Source organism: Macrobrachium rosenbergii, chromosome 27, assembly GCF_040412425.1.
Source record: "Macrobrachium rosenbergii isolate ZJJX-2024 chromosome 27, ASM4041242v1, whole genome shotgun sequence".
Taxonomy (NCBI): domain Eukaryota; kingdom Metazoa; phylum Arthropoda; class Malacostraca; order Decapoda; family Palaemonidae; genus Macrobrachium; species Macrobrachium rosenbergii.
In genome coordinates, this window is record NC_089767.1 from 12,162,634 (window position 1) to 12,185,451 (window position 22,818).

The 22,818-nt window shown below is 34.7% G+C and overlaps 7 non-coding genes across 7 annotated transcripts; all 7 read left to right on the forward strand.

Annotated features, from left to right (window-relative positions):
* Window positions 1-1,009: 1,009 nt before the first annotated feature.
* On the forward strand, window positions 1,010-1,081 carry TRNAC-GCA (transfer RNA cysteine (anticodon GCA)). Its single transcript has one exon. It is a non-coding gene; the product is annotated as a tRNA-Cys (tRNA).
* Window positions 1,082-3,179: 2,098 nt separating this feature from the next.
* TRNAC-GCA (transfer RNA cysteine (anticodon GCA)) lies at window positions 3,180-3,251 on the forward strand. The gene has a single exon. It is a non-coding gene; the product is annotated as a tRNA-Cys (tRNA).
* A 2,330-nt stretch (window positions 3,252-5,581) lies between these two features.
* On the forward strand, window positions 5,582-5,652 carry TRNAC-GCA (transfer RNA cysteine (anticodon GCA)). The gene has a single exon. It is a non-coding gene; the product is annotated as a tRNA-Cys (tRNA).
* Window positions 5,653-7,751: 2,099 nt separating this feature from the next.
* On the forward strand, window positions 7,752-7,823 carry TRNAC-GCA (transfer RNA cysteine (anticodon GCA)). The gene has a single exon. It is a non-coding gene; the product is annotated as a tRNA-Cys (tRNA).
* A 4,409-nt stretch (window positions 7,824-12,232) lies between these two features.
* On the forward strand, window positions 12,233-12,304 carry TRNAC-GCA (transfer RNA cysteine (anticodon GCA)). Its single transcript has one exon. It is a non-coding gene; the product is annotated as a tRNA-Cys (tRNA).
* Window positions 12,305-15,685: 3,381 nt separating this feature from the next.
* Window positions 15,686-15,755, forward strand: TRNAC-GCA (transfer RNA cysteine (anticodon GCA)). The gene has a single exon. It is a non-coding gene; the product is annotated as a tRNA-Cys (tRNA).
* Window positions 15,756-18,612: 2,857 nt separating this feature from the next.
* Window positions 18,613-18,683, forward strand: TRNAC-GCA (transfer RNA cysteine (anticodon GCA)). Its single transcript has one exon. It is a non-coding gene; the product is annotated as a tRNA-Cys (tRNA).
* The last annotated feature ends 4,135 nt before the right edge of the window (window positions 18,684-22,818 follow it).

Sequence of the window (22,818 nt, forward strand, 5' to 3'; positions counted from 1 at the left end):
TACCTTAGCCAAATCCCTCATTAACGCCCTACAAAAATCAGTCACCAAAGACAAAGGTTTACAAAATCCCTTCCCTCGACTGTAACCAATCTTACATCGCCTTCACAGACAAATCACTCCCCCAAAGATTAATACAGCATAAATGTTCACTTAGTTACGGACAACAGAGCTCAGCTACCTTTAACCACATAAATAACCATAACCACAGAATAAACTGGAATATGTCTCGTATAATTTATAGTCGGTTTAATTGTCGGTTCAAAAGCCAGATGGTGGGATCAGCCTTGATTTAACAAATATATGCAATGGATCTCTCAAAAGGTGCCTGGGATTCAGATATTATAGATAAAATCTTCCTCCAACCAACAATTAAGAAGATTAAAGAGAAATTGTCAACCGGGGTGCATTAACGGCTGACCTATAGATTTTTGGTATAAATACCGCTTTTCTGTACCTTTTTCTCAATCACTATTTCCCTGAGGAGAGAGTCAGTTTGGTCTCTGAAATCTGCTCTTTATTTTCCACGTTTTGGTGTGTCTAAGGGCTCCCTTATATTTGATGGCATTCTGTTTTACCAGAAAATATTTCACAGCTTATATATATATATATATATATATATATATATATATATATATATATATATATATATATATATATATATATATATATATATATATATATATATACATCATTATGAAAATACTACCCTGGAACTAAGGTAAGATAAGCACATGTTTATTGTATCTGTGTGTGTGTGTGTGTGAGTAACAGCAATTCGTATAAAACTTAAAATTACTTTTATACTGAACTACACAAAAACTTTAACTCAAATTTCAAGGTACCTTAAACATATAATTTTATATTCATCTAATATGAATGTTTTGTCACTAGTCTTGATAACTAAATAAACCTTTTCGACAAATACTGCTCATAAATGATACTAGCCAACTAAATGGAGAAGTTAATGGTGTAAAAAATAACACCTGTGATATATATCACATAATATCAAGGGGGTGTAGCTCAGTGGTAGAGCATTCGACTGCAGATCGAGAGGTCCCTGGTTCAATCCCTGGCGCCCCCTGGGAAAACATTTATAAAACAGACATCCAGTCCACAGATGTCTCACTCCCATCTTCGGCAGATCAACGAAAATAAAATTTACACTGAGTAGGAGTAAGAAATCCTTTGCTAAAGAAATTCCAAAAGAAAAAATCTTCCATACTTCCTGAAAAATTGGTCGCCTTAGTACAAGAAAAAATACTTTAAGAAGAAAAGAGGACCAATGGTATTGGTATCCTACGTTTGTGCACTTGCATGGGGGCTATCCCCCCTAGTACAAACACCACTGACAATAGTATACGACTTCTCTGTCACTGGATATTGCTTACTCTACTCACTTTCAAAAAAGAGCAGTACTTAAAATCTGTCAGATACATTATATTACATCTTTGTCCAAGCTTAGGGTTGGATCCCTAAGGAAATTTTATCGGCACTATTATATGGAAATTCATTGAAAGACTAAGATTCTTCTACATTCTAACATCATCCATAAGGAATACAATTTACATTATTTATATATATATATATGTGTGTGTGTGTGTTTGTGTGTGTATATACAGTATACATATAGAGCATTCTAACATCATCTATAAGGAAGTGCATTTACCAAGATGACCACCAACAAACAGCCCAACCAGCGACAATGCCGCAGCAGATCTGTCCGCCTGCCTCCACTCACGACGCACATCCCAGAGGCCTGGTTTTTCAGAGTGGAGGACACCTTCAGATGGAAGAAGGTCACAGCGTCATCACACAAAGCTGACGCCGTCCTCGAGCTCCTGCTGGACAACGTCTTCGAACAAAATGAAACCAGATACCTGTACATGTGGTTCGTTGCAAGGAGACGAATGTTAGATTGGGTTCCATGTATTACTATTTTCTACCAATCCCCCCCAATAACGCGACCAGAGACACGACCAACAATAAAATAAAAATTCCACACCTGGACAAGATTAAGACGCTGACACAGACACTTAAAAACTCTAACCTTTTTGTTTACCTACCCAAATATCTTAGCAAAATTCCTGATTAACGTCCAACAAAAATCATTCCCCAAAGACACAGGAGTTTACGAAATCCCTTGCCTCGGTTATGACCAATCTTGCATCTGCTTCACAAGCAAATCACTCCCCCAAAGATTAATACAGCATAAACGTTCATTTAGGTACACACAACAGAGCTCAACTATTTTCAACCACATAAATAACCATAACCACAGCATAAATTAGAATATGTCTTGTATAATTTATAGCAGTAATTTTCGTTTCAAAAGCCAGTTGGTGGAATCAACCTTGATTAAACAAAGAAATGCAATGAATCTCTCAAGAGGCACCTGGGGTTCAGATATTTTAGATAAAATCTTCCTGCAACAAATAATTAAGAAGATTAAAAAGATATTGTCAACCGGAGTGACTTAACGGCTGACCTATGAATCTTCTAGTATAAATACGGCTTTTCTGTAACTTTTCGCATTCGCTATTTGCCCGAGGAGACAAGACAATTTGGTTTCTGAAATATAGCCTTATTTTCCACATTTTGGCATTTCTATGGGCTCCTATATTTGCATGAAATCATACACACATTTCAAATATATACACACACACACACACACACACATATATATATATATATATATATATATATATATATATATATATATATATATATATATATATATATAATATATATATATATATATATATATATATATATATATATATATATATAAACACATCAATAAGAAAATACTACCCTGGATAATGTAAGATAAGCACATCAATATGAAAATACTACCCTGGAGCTAATGTAAGATAAGCACATGTTTATTGTATCTATGTGTCTGTGTGTGTGTGTGTGTATGTGTGTGCGCGTGGGTAACAGCAATTCGTATAAAACTTAATATAACTTTTATACTAAACTACTCAAAAAAGTTTTAACTCAAATTTCAAGGTACCTTACACATATATTCTTATAGTCATCTAATATGAATATTTTGTCATTAGTCTTGATAACTAATTAAATTCTTTCGACAAATACTGCTCAAAATGATACAAGTCCACCAAATGAAGAAGGCAATGGTGTAAAAAATAACACCTGTGATATATATCACTCAGTATTAAGGGGGTGTAGCTCAGTGGAAGAGCATTCGACTGCAGATCGAGAGGTCCCTGGTTCAATCCCGGCCGCCCCCTAAGGAAAAAAGATTCTATAATTGACACCCAGTCCACAGATGTCTCACTCCTATCTTGGGCAGATCATCGAAAAGAAAATTTACACTTAATGCGTGTGAGAAATCGTTTACCAAAGAAAATTCCAAAAGAAAAATCTTCCATACTTCCTGTAGATTTGGTCGTGTACAGAGTAGTAAGTAAAGTATTAAAAAGTTTTAACCAGACCACTGAGCTGAATTTCAGCTCTTATAAGTCTAGCCCGAAAAATTACGATAAAATACCACATAGGCTCACGTTCTTGTACTGTAACATCTACACACAATAAATACATTTACTCATCCTTCCATACTAAAAAAAGCATATTAAATTCATAAGAAGTAATATTTAAAAAAAAAAATTTTAAATTAAATTCGACAAATGCCATGTTTTCGTGCTTTTATTATTTATTTATTTTTATATCTCATCTATCAAACCACAGCTCCTCATGAACAACAAAATTGGAACGACTGAAAATGTAAGAGATTATGACAAAATTTCATTTATTGATTTATTCCCAAAAGTTAAAAGTCGCCGTTGGTCATACTTTGGACACTCACATAACACGTCTGACCGTTATTATCACCCTGCAATCTGAGTCAGACAATTGTCAACTGTGTCGAGTCGCTACCATCTAAGGGACCAGGGGTACTTGAATCTTTATTTCTGCTTGTCATAAATATTTAAGGTAAAAAAAAAGGAAAAATCAAAAAGACATCATCAGCCTTTCGTGAAGTTTATTCTTCCACCAATGGCACAAGGGAGAGCCGGCTCCCAAATGATCTCGTCCCTACCTGACATCACAGGGGATGGCACAACATGATTAGAGTGGCCCAAGTGTAAGCCACACCCACTTGCTAGGACTGAAGGTATTACGAGAATACTATCATCCTCACCCTAATCACACTATGGGCAAACCGGCTAGAATGCCAGAGAGTTCTGTCCCCAGAACCAGACCCCCTGGAATCCATACTCCAGCCATGGTCCTACCACAGTTCTCACTATTTACCTTTGGATATAAACCCAATCCCAGCTATGATATCTTTTCCTATTTAACAGGTCCAATAAATTTTAGTATTAGGGGAAAATTCCACAAAAATTAATCCAAACAAATATAAAATTATATATATGAGACTCTTGGACTCAAACCCGGGAACAGATTCCTGTGGTTCAAGAGCCCCCTCACCACGTCAAGGTGGTCCCAATTCGAGGGGGCCAAATACCTTAGCCAAATCCCTCATTAACGCCCTACAAAAATCAGTCCCCAAAGACAGAAGTTTACGAAATCCCTTCCCTCGACTGTGACCAATCTTACATCGCCTTCACAGGCAAATCACTCCCCCAAAGATTAATACAGCATAAACGTTCAGTTAGTTACGGACAACAGAGCTCTGCTATTTTTAACCACATAAATAACCGTTACCACAGAATAAACTGGAATATGTTTCGTATAATTCATAGTCGGTTTAATTGTCGGTTCAAAAGCCAGATGGTGGGATCAGCCTTGATTTAACAAAGATATGGAATGGATCTCTCAAAAGGCGCCTGGGATTCAGATATCATTGATAAAATCTTCCTCCAACCGACAAGTAAGAAGATTAAAGAGAAATTGTCAACCGGGGTGCATTAACGGCTGACCTATGGATCTTTTGGTATAAATACCGCTTTTCTGTAACTTTTTCTCAATTACTATTTGCCTGATGAGAGAGTCAGTTTGGTCTCTGAAAGCTGCCCTTTATTTTCCACGTTTTGGTGTGTCTATGGGATCCCTTATATTTGATGGAATTCCGTTTCAACAGAAAATATTTCATAGTTTTATATATATATATATATATATATATATATATATATATATATATATATATATATATATATATATATATATATATATATATATATATATATATAAATATACTACCCTGGAACTATCATTAAGATAATACACCCTTACTTGTAACTAAAGTGTGTGATACATGTGTTTTCACCTGTGTGTGTGATATATGTATATATATGTATGTGTGTGTGTGTGTGTGTGTGTGTGTGTGTGTGTATAATCCCCATAAAATCAAGTGTGCAATCGGTATAAAACTTAAAAAATTACTTTTTATATTAAACTACTCACAAAAAAGTTTAACTCAAATTTCAAGGTACCTTAAACATATAATTTTATATTCATCTAAAATGAATGTTTTGTCACTAGTCTTGATAACTAAATAAACCTTTTCGACAAATACTGCCATAAATGATACTAGCCAACTAAATGGAGAAATTTAATGGTGTAAAAATAACACCTGTGATAAATATTACTTATATAAAGGGGTGTAGCTCAGTGGTAGAGCATTCGACTGCAGATCGAGAGGTCCTGGTTCAATCCCCGGCGCCCCTGGGAAAACATTTATAAAACTGACACCCAGTCCACAGATGTCTCACTCCCATCTTCGGCAGATCAACGAAAAGAAAATTAACACTGAATAGGAGTAACAAATCCTTTGCCAAAGAAATTCCAAAAGAAAAATCTTCCATACCTCCTGGAATTGGTCGCCTTAGTACAAGAAAAAATACTTTAAGAAGAAAAAGAAAATGTTATTGGACCTACGTTATTGGCATGGGGCTATCGTCCTAGTGCAAACACCACTGACAATAGTATAGAACTTCTCTGTCACTGGATATTGCTTACTCTACTCACTATCAAAGAAGAAGCAGTACTTAAAATCCAGCATATACATTATATTACATCTTTGTCCAAAGTTAGGGATGGACCCCTAAGGAAATTTTATGAGCACTATTTTATGGAAATTCATTGACACTAAGATTCTTCTTCATTCTAACATCATCCATAAGGAAGTGCATTTACATTATATATATATATACATACATATATTTATATACATATATATATATAAATATATATATATATATATATATATATATATATACCTTTATATATATATATATATATATATATATATATATATATATATATATATATATATATATATATATATATAGAGCATTCTAACATCATCTATAAGGAAATGCATTTACCAAGATGACCACCAACAAACAGCCCAACCAGCGACAATGCCGCAGCAGATCTGTCCGCCTGCCTCCATTCACGACACACATCCCAGAGGCCTAGTTTTTCAGAGTGGAGGACACCTTCAGATGGAAGAAGATCACAGCGTCATCACACAAAGCTGACGCCGTCCTCGAGCTCCTGCCGGACAACGTCCTCGAACAAAATGAAACCAGATACCTGTACATGTGGTTCGTTGTGATGAGACGAATGTTAGATTGGGTTCCATATATTACTATTTTCTACCATTCCCCCCATAACAGGACCAAAGACGCGCCAAACAATAAAAAAAAATTCCACACCTCGACAGGATTAAGACACTGACACAGACACTGAGAAACTCTAACCCTTTTACTTTTACCTAACCAAATACCTTAGCAAATTCCCTGATTAACGTCCAACAAAAATCATTCCCCAAAGACACAGGAGTTTACGAAATCCCTTGCGTCGGCTATGACCAAACTTACATCTGCTTTACAGGCAAATCACTCCCCCAAATATTAATACAGCATAAACGTTCAGTTAGGTATGGACAACAGACCTCAGCTATTTTCAACCACATTAATAACAATAACCACAGAATAAACTGGAATATGTCTTGTATAATTTATAGCAGTAATTTTCGGTTCAAAAGCCAGGTGGTGGAATCAGCCTCGATTAAACAAAGAAATGCAATGAATCTCTCAAGAGGCACCTTGGATTCAAATATTATAGATAAAATCTTCCTCCAACAACTGATTAAGAAGATTAAAGAGAAATTGTCAACCGGAGTGACTTAACGGCCGACCTATGGATCTTCTGGTATAAATATGGCTTTTCTGTAACTTTTCTCACTATTTGCCCGAGGAGACAAGACAATTTGGTTTCTGAAATATAGCCTTTATTTTCCACATTTTGGCATTTCTATGGGCTCCCTTATATTTGCTGGAATTCTGTTTTAACAAAAACATTTATGTGAGTCATATATTATATATATATATATATATATATATATATATATATATATATATATATATATATATATATATATATATATATATATATATATATATATATATATATATATATACATCAATAAGAAAATACTACCCTGGAGCTAATGTAAGATAAGCACATGTTTATTGTATCTATGTGTGTGTGTGTGTGTGTGTGTGTGTGTGTGAGTAACAGCAATTCGTATAAAACTTAAAATAACTTTTATACTAAACTACTCGAAAAAGTTTTAACTCAAATTTCAAAGTACCTTAAACATATATTTTAATAGTCATCTAATATCAATATTTTGTCATTAGTCTTGATAACTAATTAAATTCTTTCAACAAATACTGCTCACAATGATTCAAGTCCACTACATGGAGAAGGTAATGGTGTACAAAATAACACCTGTGATATATATCACTTAATATCAAGGGGGTGTAGCTCAGTGGTAGAGCATTCGACTGCAGATCGAGAGGTCCCTGGTTCAATCCCGGGCGCCCCCTACCGAAAAAATTTATATAATTGACACCCTGTCCACAGATGTCTCACTCCCATCTTGGGCAGATCAACAAAAAGAAAATTTACACTGAATGGGTGGAAGAAATCCTTTGCCAAAGAAAATTCCAAAAGAAAAAATCTTCCATACTTCCTGAAGAATTGGTCGTCTTAGTACAGTAGTAGTAGTAGTATTAAAGTAGTTTAACCAGACCACTGAGCTGAATTTCAGCTCTTATAAGTCTAGCCCGAAAAATTACGATAAAATACCACATAGGCTCACGTTCTTGTACTGTAACATCTACACACAATAAATACATTTACTCATGCTTCCACACTAAAAAGGTATATTAAAATTCATAAGAACTTAAGTAATATTAAAAAAAAAAAAAAATTTAAATTTAAATTCGACAAATGCCATGTTTTCGTGCTTTTATTATTTATTTATTTTTATATCTTATCTATCAAACCACAGCTCCTCATGAACAACAAAATTGAACGACTGAAACAAGAGATTATGACAAATTTAAATTGATTTATTCCAAAATTTCATTTATTGATTTATTCCCAAAACACGTTAAACCTGAAAACTTTAAAACAATTGTCAATGTAGAGTCCTTTCATGAAGTTTATTCTTGTCATAAATGGTAAAAAGGAAAAGGAATCAAAAAGACATCATCAGCCTTTCGTGACTCCCAAATGATCCGACTCGTCCGTGTTCCTACCTGACATCACAGGATGGCACAACATGATTAGAGTGGCCCAAGTGTAAGCCAGTCACTTGCTAGGACTGAAGGTATTACGAGAATACTATCATCCTCACCCTAATCACACTATGGGCAAACCGGCTAGAATGCCAGAGAGTTCTGTCCCCAGAACCAGACCTCCTGTAATCTATAGTCCAGCCATGGTCCTACCACAGTTCTCACTATTTAGCTTTGGATATAAACCCAATCCCAGCTATGATATCTTTTCCTATTTAACAGGTCCAATAAATTTTAGCAAAAGTGGAAATTCACAAAAATTAATCCAAACATATATAAAATTATATATATGAGACTCTTGGACTCAAACCCGGGAACAGATTCCTGTGGTTCAAGAGCCCCCTCACCACGTCAAGGTGGTCCCAAATCGAGGGGGCCAAATACCTTAGCCAAATCCTTAAAAATGTTTTGTAAAACTCTAACGCCCTACAAAATCAGTCACCAAAGACAAAGGTTTACAAAATCCCTTCCCTCGACTGTGACCAATCTTACATCGCCTTCACAGACAAATCACTCCCCAAAGATTAATACAGCATAAATGTTCACTTAAAGATTACGGACAACAGAGCTCAGCTACCTTTAACCACATAAAATAACCATAACCACAGAATAAACTGGAATATGTCTCGTATAATTTATAGTCAGTTTAATTGTCAGTTCAAAAGCCAGATGGTGGGATCAGCCTTGATTTAACAAATATATGCAATGGATCTCTCAAAAGGTGCCTGGGATTCAGATATTATAGATAAAATCTTCCTCCAACCAACAATTAAGAAGATTAAAGAGAAATTGTCAACCTGGGTGCATTAACGGCTGACCTATGGATTTTTGGTATAAATACCGCTTTTCTGTAACTTTTCTCAATCACTATTTGCCTGAGGAGAGTCAGTTTGGTCTCTGAAATCTGCTCTTTATTTTCCACGTTTTGGTGTGTCTATTGGGCTCCCTTATATTTGATGGCATTCTGTTTTAACAGAAAATATTTCACAGTTATATATATTATATATATATATATATATATATATATATATATATATATATATATATATATATATATATATATATATATATATATATATATATATATATATATATATATATATATAAATATTATCATACTGATTGTATAATATATATAACATAAAACATATGATATTGTATCTGGTAATTGACTTGATAAGCACATGTTTATTGTACTGTGTAATATGTGTGTGTGTGTATATATAACACATAATATATATAAACTTAAAATGTCTTTTATACTGAACTACACAACTAAAAGATAAGCAAAATTTAACTCAAATTTCAAGTACCTTAAACATATAATTTTATATTAAAACTCACAAAAACTAAAATGAATGTTTTGTCACTAGTCTTCATCTAACTAAATATAACTAAATAAACCTTTTCGACAAATACTGCTCATAAATGATACTAGCCAACTAAATGGAGACATTAATGGTGTAAAAATAACACCTGTGATATATATCACATAATATCAAAGGTGTAGCTCAGTGGTAGAGCATTCGACTGCAGATCGAGAGGTCCCTGGTTCAATCCCAATCGCCCCTGGGAAAACATTTATAAAACTGACATCCAGTCCACAGATGTCTCACTCCCATCTTCGGCAGATCAACGAAAATAAAATTTACACTGAATAGGAGTAACAAATCCTTTGCTAAAGAAATTCCAAAGAAAAATCTTCCATACCTCCTGAATTGGTCGCCTTAGTACAAGAAAAAAACTACTTGTTACTTTAAGAAGAAAAGAGGACCAATGGTATTGAAACATCTACGTTTGTGCACTTGCATGGGGCTATCGATCCCTGGTACAAACACCACTGACAATAGTATAGAACTTCTCTGTCACTGGATAGACTTACTCTACTCACTATCAAAGAAGGCAGTACTTAAAATCCTGTCAGATACATTATATTACATCTTTGTCCAAGCTTAGGGTTGGACCCTAAGGAAATTTTATGATACTATTTTATGGAAATTCATTGACAGACTAAGATTCTTCTTCATTCAACATCATCCATAACATCATCCATATATATATATACAATTTACATAAACAGTATTATATATATATATATATATATATATTATATGTGTATATATATATATATATATATATATATATATTCTAACATTCTAACTCATCTATAAGGAAGTGCATTTACCAAGATGACCACAACAAACAGCCCAACCAGCGACAATGCCGCAGCAGATCTGTCCGCCTGCCTCCATTCACGACACACATCCCAGAGGCCTGGTTTTCAGAGTGGAGGACACCAGATGGAAGAAGATCACAGCGTCATCACACAAAGCTGACGCCGTCCTCGAGCTCCTGCCGGACAACGTCTTCGAACAAAATGAAACCAGATACCTGTACATGTGGTTTTCGTTGCAATGAGACGAATGTTAGATTGGGTTCCATATATTACTATTTTCTGCCAATCCCCCCGCAACAGGACCAGAGACACGCCCAACAATAAAATAAAAATTCCACACCTGGACAAGATTAAGACACTGACACAGACAGAAAACTCTAACCTTTTGTTTACCTACCCAAATATCTTAGCAAAATTCCTGATTAACGTCCAACAAAAATCATTCCCCAAAGACACAGGAGTTTACAAAATCCCTTGCCTCGACTATGACCAATCTTGCATCTGCTTCACAAGCAAAATCACTCCCCAAAGATTAATACAGCATAAACGTTCAGTTAATAATACACACAACAGAGCTCAACTATTTTTAACCACATAAATAACCATAACCACAGAATAAACTAGAATATGTCTTGTATAATTTATAGCAGTAATTTTCGAGTTCAAAAGCCAGTTGGTGGAATCAGCCTTGATTAAACAAAGGAAATGCAATGAATCTCTCAAGAGGCACCTGGGGTTCAGATATTTTAGATAAAATCTTCCTGCAACAAATAATTAAGAAGATTAAAGAGAAATTGTCAACCAGGTGACTTAACGGCTGACCTATGATCTTCTTGTATAAATACACTTTTCTGTAACTTTTCTCATTCGCTATTTGCCAGAGGAGACAAGACAATTTGGTTTTCTGAAAATATAACCTTATTTTCCACATTTTTGGCATTTCTATGGGCTCCCATTATATTGCTTTTGAATTCTGTTTTATGAAAACATTTCAATATATAAAATGTATGATATATATATACACACATATATATATACACACACATATATATATATATATATATATATATATATATATATATATATATATATATATATATATATATATATATATATATATATATATATATATATATAACATATACAATAAGAAAATACTACCCTGGAGCTAATGTAAGGTAAGCACATGTTTATTGTATCTATGTGTGTGTGTGTGCGCGAGTGTGTGTGAGTAACAGCAATTCGTATAAAACTTAAAATAACTTTTATACTAAACTACTCGAAAAAGTTTTAACTCAAATTTCAAAAATACCTTAAACATATATTTTTATAGTCATCTAATATGAATATTTTGTCATTAGTCTTGATAACTAATTAAATTCTTTCGACAAATACTGCTCACAATGATACAAGTCCACTAAATGAAGAAGGTAATGGTGTAAAAAATAACACCTGTGATATATATCACTTAAGATTAAGGGGTGTAGCTCAGTGGTAGAGCATTCGACTGCAGATCGAGAGGTCCCTGGTTCAATCCCGGCCGCCCCTAGGGAAAAATTTATATAATTGACACCCAGTCCACAGATGTCTCACTCCCCATCTTGGGCAGATCAACGAAAAGAAAATTTACACTGAATGAGTGTAAATCGTTTTACCAAAGAAAATTCCAAAAAAAAATCTTCCATACTTCCTGAAGAATTGGTCGCCTCAGTACAGTTGTAATAGTAGTATTAAAGTAGTTTAACCAGACCACTGAGCTAACTTTCAGCTCTTATAAGGCTGGCCCGAAAGATTACGATAAAATACCACATAGGCTCACGTTCTTGTACTATAACATCTACACACAATAAATACATTTACTCATCCTTCCATACTAAAAAAGCATATTAAATTCAAGTTAAGTAATATTTAAAAAAAAATTTTAAATTAAATTCGACAAATGCCATGTTTTAGTGCTTTTATTATTTATTTATTTTTATATCTTATCTATCAAACCACAGCTCCTCATGAACAACAAAATTGGAACGACTGAAAATATAAAAGATTATGACAAAATTTCATTTATTGATTTATTCCCAAAAAAGTTAACCGTCGCTGTTGGTCATACTTTGGACACTCATAGCACGTCTGACCGTTATTATCACCTTGCAATCTGAGCACTCAGACAATTTGTCATTGTCGAGTCACTACCATCTAAAGGACCAGGGGCTTCTTTATTTCACTGTCATAAATAATTAAGGTAAAAAGGAAAATCAAAATCAAAGACATCATCAGCCTTTCGTTGAGTTATTCTTCCACCAATGGCACAGAGTCCGACTCCCAAAATGTCCGTGTTTCCTACCCGACCATAACAGGGGATGGCACAACAAAATTAGAGAAAAGTGTAAGTCAGTCCCACTTAGGACTGAAGGTATTTACGAGAATACTATCATCCCTCACCCTAATCACACTATGGGCAAACCAGCTAGAATGCCAGAGAGTTCTGTCCCAAGAACCAGACCCCTGTAATCCATAGTCCAGCCATGGTCCTACCACAGTTCTCACTATTTAGCTTTGGATATAAACCCAATCCCAGCTATGATATCTTTTCCTATTTAACAGGTCCAATAAATTTTATTATTAGGGGAAAATTCCACAAAAATTAATCCAAACAAATATAAAATTATATATGAGACTCTTGGCTCAAACCCGGAACAGATTCCTGTGGTTCAGGCCCCCTCACCACGTCAAGGTGGTCCCAAACTGGAATCCCTCCTCATTAACGTCCAAAAATCAGTCCCAAAGACACAGTTAAAAAATCCTTCCCCATTGTGACCAATTCACATCAACCTGATAAAATCACTCCCAAAGATTAATACAGCATAAACGTTCGGTTGATGTTACGGACAACAAGAGCTCTGCTATTTTAACCATAAATAACCATTACCACAGAATAAACTGGAATATGTTTCGTATAATTCATAGTCAGTTTAATTGTCCAAAAGCCAGATGGTATATCAGCCGCGATTTTAACAAAGATATGGAATGGATCTCTCAAAAGGCGCCTGGGATTCAGATATCATTGATAAAATCTTACAACCAACAATTAAGAAGATTAAGAAAATTTCAACCAGACCATTAACGGCTGACTATGGATCTTTTAGTATAAATACCGCTGGCCTGTAACTTTTTCTCAATTACTATTTGCCTGATGAGAGAGTCAGTTTGGTCTCTGAAAAGCTGCCCTATATTTTCCACGTTTTGGTGTGTCTATGGATCCCTAATTTTTGATGAATTCACGTTTTCAACAGAAAATGAATAGTTTTATATATATATATATATATAATATATATATATATATGTATATATATATATATATTATATATATATATATATATATATCATACAATCATTGGAAAATACTACCCTGGAACTAGGTAAGATAAAGCACATGTTTATTGTATCTGTGTGTGTGTGTGTGTGTGTGTGTGGGAGTATGTGTGTGTGTGTGTGTGTGTGTTGTATAAATTCAATCAAATAAAACTTAAAATGCCTTTTATATTAAACTACTCGAAAAGTTTAACTCAAATTTCAAAGTACCTTAAACATATAATTTTATATTCATCTAATTAATTTTTGTCACTAGTCTTGATAACTAAATAAACCTTTTCGACAAATGCTGCTCATAAATGATACTAAAATGGAACAATAATTGTAAAATATAACCCTGTGATAAATGGTCCTTATATAAAGGGGTTGTAGCTCAGTGGTAGAGCTTACTGCCAGATCGAAGGTCCTGGTTAACCCAGTCCCGGAAAACATTTATAAAACTGACACACCCAGTCCACAGATTTCAAAATCTTCCTTGCAACTCAAAAGAAAGAATTTACACTGAATCTTTAACAAATCGCCTTCAAAAAAAAAGGCCAAAGAAAAATCTTCCATACCTCCTGGCAGATTAATACAACGAAAGCCTGCAAGTTAGGTTGCGGACTTACTTCGCCCCTTTTCCTCGACTTCTGGGCCTATAACTGTATTCCCTGATAAATTTCTTGGTTCAAGCCATAACCACGTGTTAACAGCTTCTTTCCTCTGAGTCACAATTTATAGCAGCCTTGAGGAGTCCGTGGCGCCTTCAGTGCACCCCGAGTAATTCATTCCCCAAATTCCAGCATTGATTTAACAAGGGTGCAATATCGTTTCAGAAAGATGCCTGTAGCAGATAAATTAGATAAAAATGTTCCTGGCAACCCCAAGCTCCTATCCCCCTTCGGGAGGACTTCTGCAGCCGAGTAATTTACTGTGTTTTTCAATTAATTTTCCTTTGATCTTGTGTGCTGTAAAATATAACTTTTTCTCATTCACCATTTGCCTGAGAAGGCTGCCCTCCGTCTCCGTGTACCCTTTACATTTTCCACATTTTGGTGTGTCTATAGGTATTTATTTTCAGTAATGGAATTCTGTTTTAACAGAAAATATTTCCACCTAATATATATATAAATATATATATATATATATATATATATATATATATATATATTTATATATATATATATATATATATATATATATATATATATATATATATATATATATATATAATATATAATATATATACTGATGAGTAAGATAAGATATGTTTACACATCTGTTGTGTGTGTTGTGTGTGTGTGTGTGTGTGTGTGTGTGTAACAGTGTGTGTGTGTATTATAAAACAGTAAATTAACTTTTATAAAACTTAAAAAATTTTTATACTAAACTACACAAAAAGTTTAACAAATTTCATTACCTTAAACATAATTTTATATTCATCTAATATAAATATTTTGTCACTAGTCTTGATAACTAAATAAACCTTTTCATTAAAATACTGCTCATAAATTATACTAGCCAACAAATGGAACTTAATAATGTAAAAAAAAAAACCTGCGATAAATCATTGCTTCATTCAAGGGGTGTAGCTCAGTGGTAGAGCATTCGACTGCAGATCGAGGTCCCTGGTTCAATCCTGGGCGCCCCTGGAAAACTGTTTATAAAACCGACATCCAGTCCACAGGTGTCTCACTCCATCTTGGGCAGATCAACGAAAAAAATTTACACTGAATAGGGTAAAAATCCTTTGCTAAAGAAATTCCCAAAGAAAAAAATCGTCCATAATTCCTGAAGAATTGGTCGCCTTAGTACAAGAAAAAATGCTTAAAGAAGAAAAGAGGACCAATGTTATTGGTATCCTACGTTTGTGCACTTGCATGGGGGCTATCGCCACTAGTACAAACACCACTGACAATGGTATAGGACTTCTCTGTCATTGGATATTACTTTACTCTACTCACTATCAAAGAAGTGCAGTACCAAAATCTGGCAGATACATTATATTACATCTTTGTCCAAAAGCTTAGGGTTGGACCCCTAAGAAATTTTATATGGGCACTATTTTATGAAAAATTCATTGACAGACTAAGATTCTTCTTCATTCTAACATCATCCATAATCCTGGAGCTTGCTAATGTAAGGTAAGCACATGTTTATTGTCTTATGTGTGTGTGTGTGAGCGAGTGTGTGTGAGTAACAGCAATTGCATAAAACTTAAAAGAACTTTTATACTAAACTACTGAAAAGTTTTAACTCAAATCTCAAAGTACCTTAAACATATATTTTAATAGTCATCTATCAATACTTTATTAGTCTTGATAATTAATTAAATTCTTTCAACAAACACTGCTCACAATGATACAAGTCCAATAATTGGAGAAGGTAATGGTGTAATAAAATAACACCTGTGATATATATCACTTTAAAATTAAGGGGGTATAGGTCAGTGGTAGATATCTGACTGCAGATCGAGAGGTCCCTGGTTCAACTAGGTGCCCCTACCGAAAAAATTCATATATTTGACACCCTTGTCCACAGATGTCTCACTCCCATCTTGGGCAGATCAACAAAAAGAAAATTTACACTGAATGGGTGGAAAAAATCTTTTACCAAAGAAAATTCCCCCAAAAAATCTTCCACACTTCCTGAAGAATTGGTCGTCTTAGTACAGTAGTAGTAGTAGTATTAAAAGTAGTTTACCAGACCACTGAGCTGACTTTCAGCCTTATAAGGCTGGCCCGAAAAATTACGATAAAATACCACATAGGCTCACGTCCTCGTACGATAACACATACACACAATAAATACATTTACTCATGCTTCCACACTAAAAAGGCATATTAAAATTCTTAAGAACTTAAGTAATATCTAAAAAAAAAAAAAGTTTAAATTTAAATTTGACAAATACTATGTTTTCGTGCATGAACAATGTAAACCTGGAACGACTGAAAATTTAAAAGATTATGACAAAATTTCATTTATTGATTTATTCCCAAAAGTTAAACCTTGGAAAACTTTAAAAAGATATCATTAGCCTTTCATGAAGTTTATTCTTCCGCCAATGCCAAAAGGGAGCAACTCCAAATGATTCCTGTCCCTACCTGACATCACAGGATGGCACAACATGATTAGAGGGCCTGGAGTGTGTTTCTGTCCCAGTTTTAGACTGAAGGTATTACGAGAATACTGTCATCCTCACCCTATTCACATTATAGCAAACCGGCTAGAATGCCTGAGAGTTCTATCCCCAGAACCAGACACCCTGAGTCCATAGTCCAGCCATGGTCCTACCACAGTTCTCACTATTTAGCTTTGGGATAAAAACAATCCCGCTATGATATTTTCCTATTTAACAGGTCCAATAAATTTTTAGCAAAAGTGGAAAATTCCACAAAATTCATCCAAACATATATGCACTATATATGCGAGACCTTGGACTCAAACCCGGGAACGGATTCCTGGGGTTCAAGAGCCCCCCTCACCAAGTCAAGGTGGTCCTAAATCGAGGGGGCCAAATACCTTAGCCAAATCCCGCATTAACGCCCTACAAAAATCAGTCACCAAAGACAAAGGTTTACAAATCCTTCCCTCGACTGCAACCAATCTTACATCGCCTTCACAGACAAATCACCCCAAAGATTAATACAGCATAAAATTACTTTAGTTACGGACAACAGAGTTTCCAGCTAAATTTTAACCACATAAATAACCATAACCACAGAATAAACTGAATATGTCTCGTATAATTTATAGTCGGTTTAATTGTCGGTTCAAAAGCCGATGGTGGGATCAGCCCCTTGATTTAAATAAATATATGCAAATGGGTCTCTCAAAAGGTGCCTGGGATTCAGATATTAGATAAAATCTTCCTCCAACCAACAATTAAGAAGATTAAAGAGAAATTGTCAACCGGGGTGCATTAACGGCTGACCTATAGATTTTGCATAAATACCGCTTTTCTGTACCTTTTCAATCACTATTTCCTGAGGAGAGAGCTGGTTTGGTCTCTGAACTGCCTTTATGTTCCACGTTGTTTGGCGTGTTTATACCCCCTTATATTTGATGGCATTCTGTTTTACCAGAAAATATTTACAGCTTTTATATATATATATATATATATATATATATATATATATATATATATATATATATATATATATATATATATATATATATATACACATCACTAAGGAAAATACTACCCTGGAAATCCAAGGTAAGATAAGCACATGTTTATTGTATCTGTGTGTGTGTGTGTGAGTAACAGCAATTCGTATAAAACTTCTAAAATTACTTTTATACTGAATCCACATAAAACTTTAACTCAAATTTCAAGGTACCTTTAAACATATAATTTTTATATCCACCTAATATGAATGTTCTTGTCACTAGTCTTCATAACTAAATAAACCTGACAAATACTGCTCATAAATGATACTAGCCAACTAAATGGAGAAGTTAATGGTGTAAAAAATAACACCTGTGATATATATCACATAATATCATGGGGGTGTAGCTCAGTGATAGAGCATTCGACTGCAGATCGAGAGGTCCCTGGTTCAATCCCGGCGCCCCTGGAAACATTTATAAAACAGACATCCAGTCCACAGATGTCTCACCCCATCTTCGGCAGATCAACGAAAATAAAATTTGCTACTGAGTAGGAGTAAGAAACTTTGCCAAAGAAATTCCAAAAAGAAAAAATCTTTCATACTTCCTGAAAAATTGGTCGCCTTAGTACAAGAAAAAATACTTTAAGAAGAAAAGAGGACCAATGGTATTGGTATCCTACGTTTGTGCACTTGCATGGGGGCTATCCCCCCTAGTACAAACACCACTGACAATAGTATACGACTTCTCTGTCACTGGATATTGCTTACTCTACTCACTTTCAAAAAAGAGCAGTACTTAAAATCTGTCAGATACATTATATTACATCTTTGTCCAAGCTTAGGGTTGGATCCCTAAGGAAATTTTATCGGCACTATTATATGGAAATTCATTGAAAGACTAAGATTCTTCTACATTCTAACATCATCCATAAGGAATACAATTTACATTATTTATATATATATATATGTGTGTGTGTGTGTTTGTGTGTGTATATACAGTATACATATAGAGCATTCTAACATCATCTATAAGGAAGTGCATTTACCAAGATGACCACCAACAAACAGCCCAACCAGCGACAATGCCGCAGCAGATCTGTCCGCCTGCCTCCACTCACGACGCACATCCCAGAGGCTCTGTTTTTCAGGAGTGGAGGACACCAGATGGAAGAAGGTCACAGCGTCATCACACAAAGCTGACGCGCCGTCCTCGAGCTCCTGGGCTGACAACAAACGTCTTCGAACAAAATGTGAAACCAGATACTCCATGTGGTTCGTTGCAAGGAGACGAATGTTAGATTGGGTTCCATGTATTACTATTTTCAACCAATCCCCCCAATAACGAGACCAGAGACACGACCAACAATAAAATAAAATTCCACCTGACAAGATTAAGACACTGACACACACACTTAAAAACCTAACCTTTGTCACCTACCCAAATATCTTAGCAAAATTCCTGATTAACGTCCAACAAAAATCATTCCCCAAAGACACAGGAGTTTACGAAATCCCTTGCCTCGGTTATGACCAATCTTGCATCTGCTTCACAAGCAAATCACTCCCCCAAAGATTAATACAGCATAAACGTTCATTTAGGTACACACAACAGAGCCTAACTATTTTCAACTCATACAATAACTACAACCACAGCATAAATTAGAATATGTCTTGTATAATTTATAGCAGTAATTTTCGTTTCAAAAGCCAGTTGGTGGAATCAACCTTGATTAAACAAAGAAATGTAAATGAATCTCTCAAGAGGCACCTGGGGCTGTGATATTTTGATAAAATCTTCCTGCAACAAATAACACCAAGAAGATTAAAGATATTGTCAACCGGAGTGACTTAACGGCTGGACCTATGAATCTTCAGTATAACACGGCTTCTTCTGTAACTGCATCTGCCATTTCCGCCTGAGAATATACACAATTTGGTTTCTGAAATATAGCCTTATTTTCCACATTTTGGCATTTCTATGGGCTCCTTATATTTCAAGTCATACACACACGCGCGCACACACACACACACACACACACACACACATATATATATATATATATATATATATATATATATATATATATATATATTATATATATATATATATATATACATATATATATATATGTATATATATATATATATATATATATATATATATATATATATATATATATATATGTATCTATGTCTGTGTGTGTGTGTGTGTGTGTGTGTGTAAGTGTGGGTAACAGCACTGTATAAAACTTAAAATAAATTTTATACTAAACTTATCAAAAAGTTTTAACTCAAATTTCAAGGTACTTACACATATATTCTATAGTCATCTATGAATATTTTGTCATTAGTCTTGGATAACTAATTAAATTCTCTGACAAATACTGCTCAAATGATACAAGTCCACCAAATGAAGAAGGCAATGGTGTAAAAATAACACCTGGGGCATATACCACCAGTATTATGGGGTGTAGCTCAGTGGAGAGCAGACGACTGCAGATCGAGAGGTCCTGGTTCAATCCCGGCCGCCCTAAGGAAAAAGATTCTATAATTGACACCTAGTCCACAGATGTCTCACTCCTATCTTGGGCATCATCGAAAAGAAAATTTACACTCAAATGCGTGAGAAGTCCACTGAGCTGGAATTTCCAGCCTTATAAGTCTAGCCCGAAAAATTACGATAAAGTACCACATAGGCTCACGTTCTTGTACTGTAACATCTACACACAATAAATACATTTACTCATCCATCCATACTAAAAAAAAGCATATTAAATTCATAAGAAGTAAGATTTAAAAAAAAAAAAAATTTTTAAATTAAATTCGACAAATGCCATGTTTTCGTGCTTTTATTTATTTATTTTTATATCTCATCTATCAAACCACAGCTCCTCATGAACAACAAAATTGGAACGACTGAAAATGTAAGAGATTATGACAAAATTTCATTTATTGATTTATTCCCAAAAGTTAAAAGTCGCCGTTGGTCACTTTGACACCACATAACACGTCTGACCGTTATCACCCTGCAATCTGAGTCAGACAATTGTCAACTGTGTCGAGTCGCTACCATCTAAGGGACCAGGGGTACTTGAATCTTTATTTCGCTTGTCATAAATATTTAAGGTAAAAAGGAAAAATCAAAAAGACATCATCAGCCTTTCATGAAGTTTATTCTTCCACCAATGGCACAAGGGAGAGCCGGCTCCCAAATGATCTCGTCCCACCTGACATCACAGGATGGCACAACATGATTAGAGTATCACAAGCTTACACCCACTTGCTAGGACTGGAAGGTATTACGAGAATACCATCATCCTCACCCTAATCACACTATGGGCAAAACCGGCTAGAATGCCAGAGAGCCCTTGTCCCCAGAACCAGACCCTGAATCCATACTCCAGCCATGGTCCTACCACAGTTCTCACTATTTACCTTTGATATAAAACCCAATCCCAGCTTATGATATCTTTTCCTATTTAACAGGCCCAATAAATATTAGTATTAGGGGAAAATTCCACAAAAATCAATCCAAACAAATATAAAATTATATATATGAGACTCTTGGACTCAAACCCGGGAACAGATTCCTGTGGTTCAAGAGCCCCCTCACCACGTCAAGGTGGTCCCAATTCGAGGGTGCCAAATACCTTAGCCAAATCCCTCATTAACGCCCTACAAAAATCAGTCCCCAAAGACAGAAGTTTACGAAATCCCTTCCTCGACTGTGACCAATCTTATACTGCCTTCACAGGCAAATCACTCCCAAAGATTAATGGCATAAACGTTCAGTTAGTTATGACAACAGAGTTTCAAGCATTTTTAACCACATAAATAACCGTTACCACAGAATAAACTGGAATATGTTTCTGTATAATTCATAGTCGGTTTAATTGTCGGTCTAAAAGCCAGATGGTGGATCAGCTTATCAACAAAGATATGGAATGGATCTTCGTATGCCTGGGGATTCAGATATCATAGATAAAATCTTCCCCAACCGACAAGTAAGAAGATTAAAGAGAAATTGTCAACCGGGGTGCATTAACGGCTGACCTATGGATCTTTTGGCATAAATAATTAATTTTTCTGTAACTTTTTCAATTACTATTTGCCTGATGAGAGTCAGTTTGGCCTCTGAAAGCTGCCTTTATTTTCCACGTTTTGGTGTGTCTATGGGATCCTCATATTTACAAATCCGTTTCAACAGAAAATATTTCACAGTTTTATATATATATATATATATATATATATATATATATATATATATATATATATATATATATATATGTATGTGTGTGTGTGTGTGTGTGTGTGTGTGTGTGTGTGTGTGTGTGTGTGTGTGTGTGTGAGTAACAGCAATCGGTATAAAACTTAAAATATCTTTTATATTAAACTACTCCAAAAAAGTTTAACTCAAGTTTCATGGTACCTTAAACATATAATTTTATATTCATCTAATATGAATGTTTGTCACTAGTCTTGATAACTAAATAAACCTTTCGACAAATACTATCCATAAAATGATACTAGCCGACGAATGAAAATAAATGGTGTAAAATATAACACCTGTGATAAATTTTAATTATATAAAGGGTGTAGC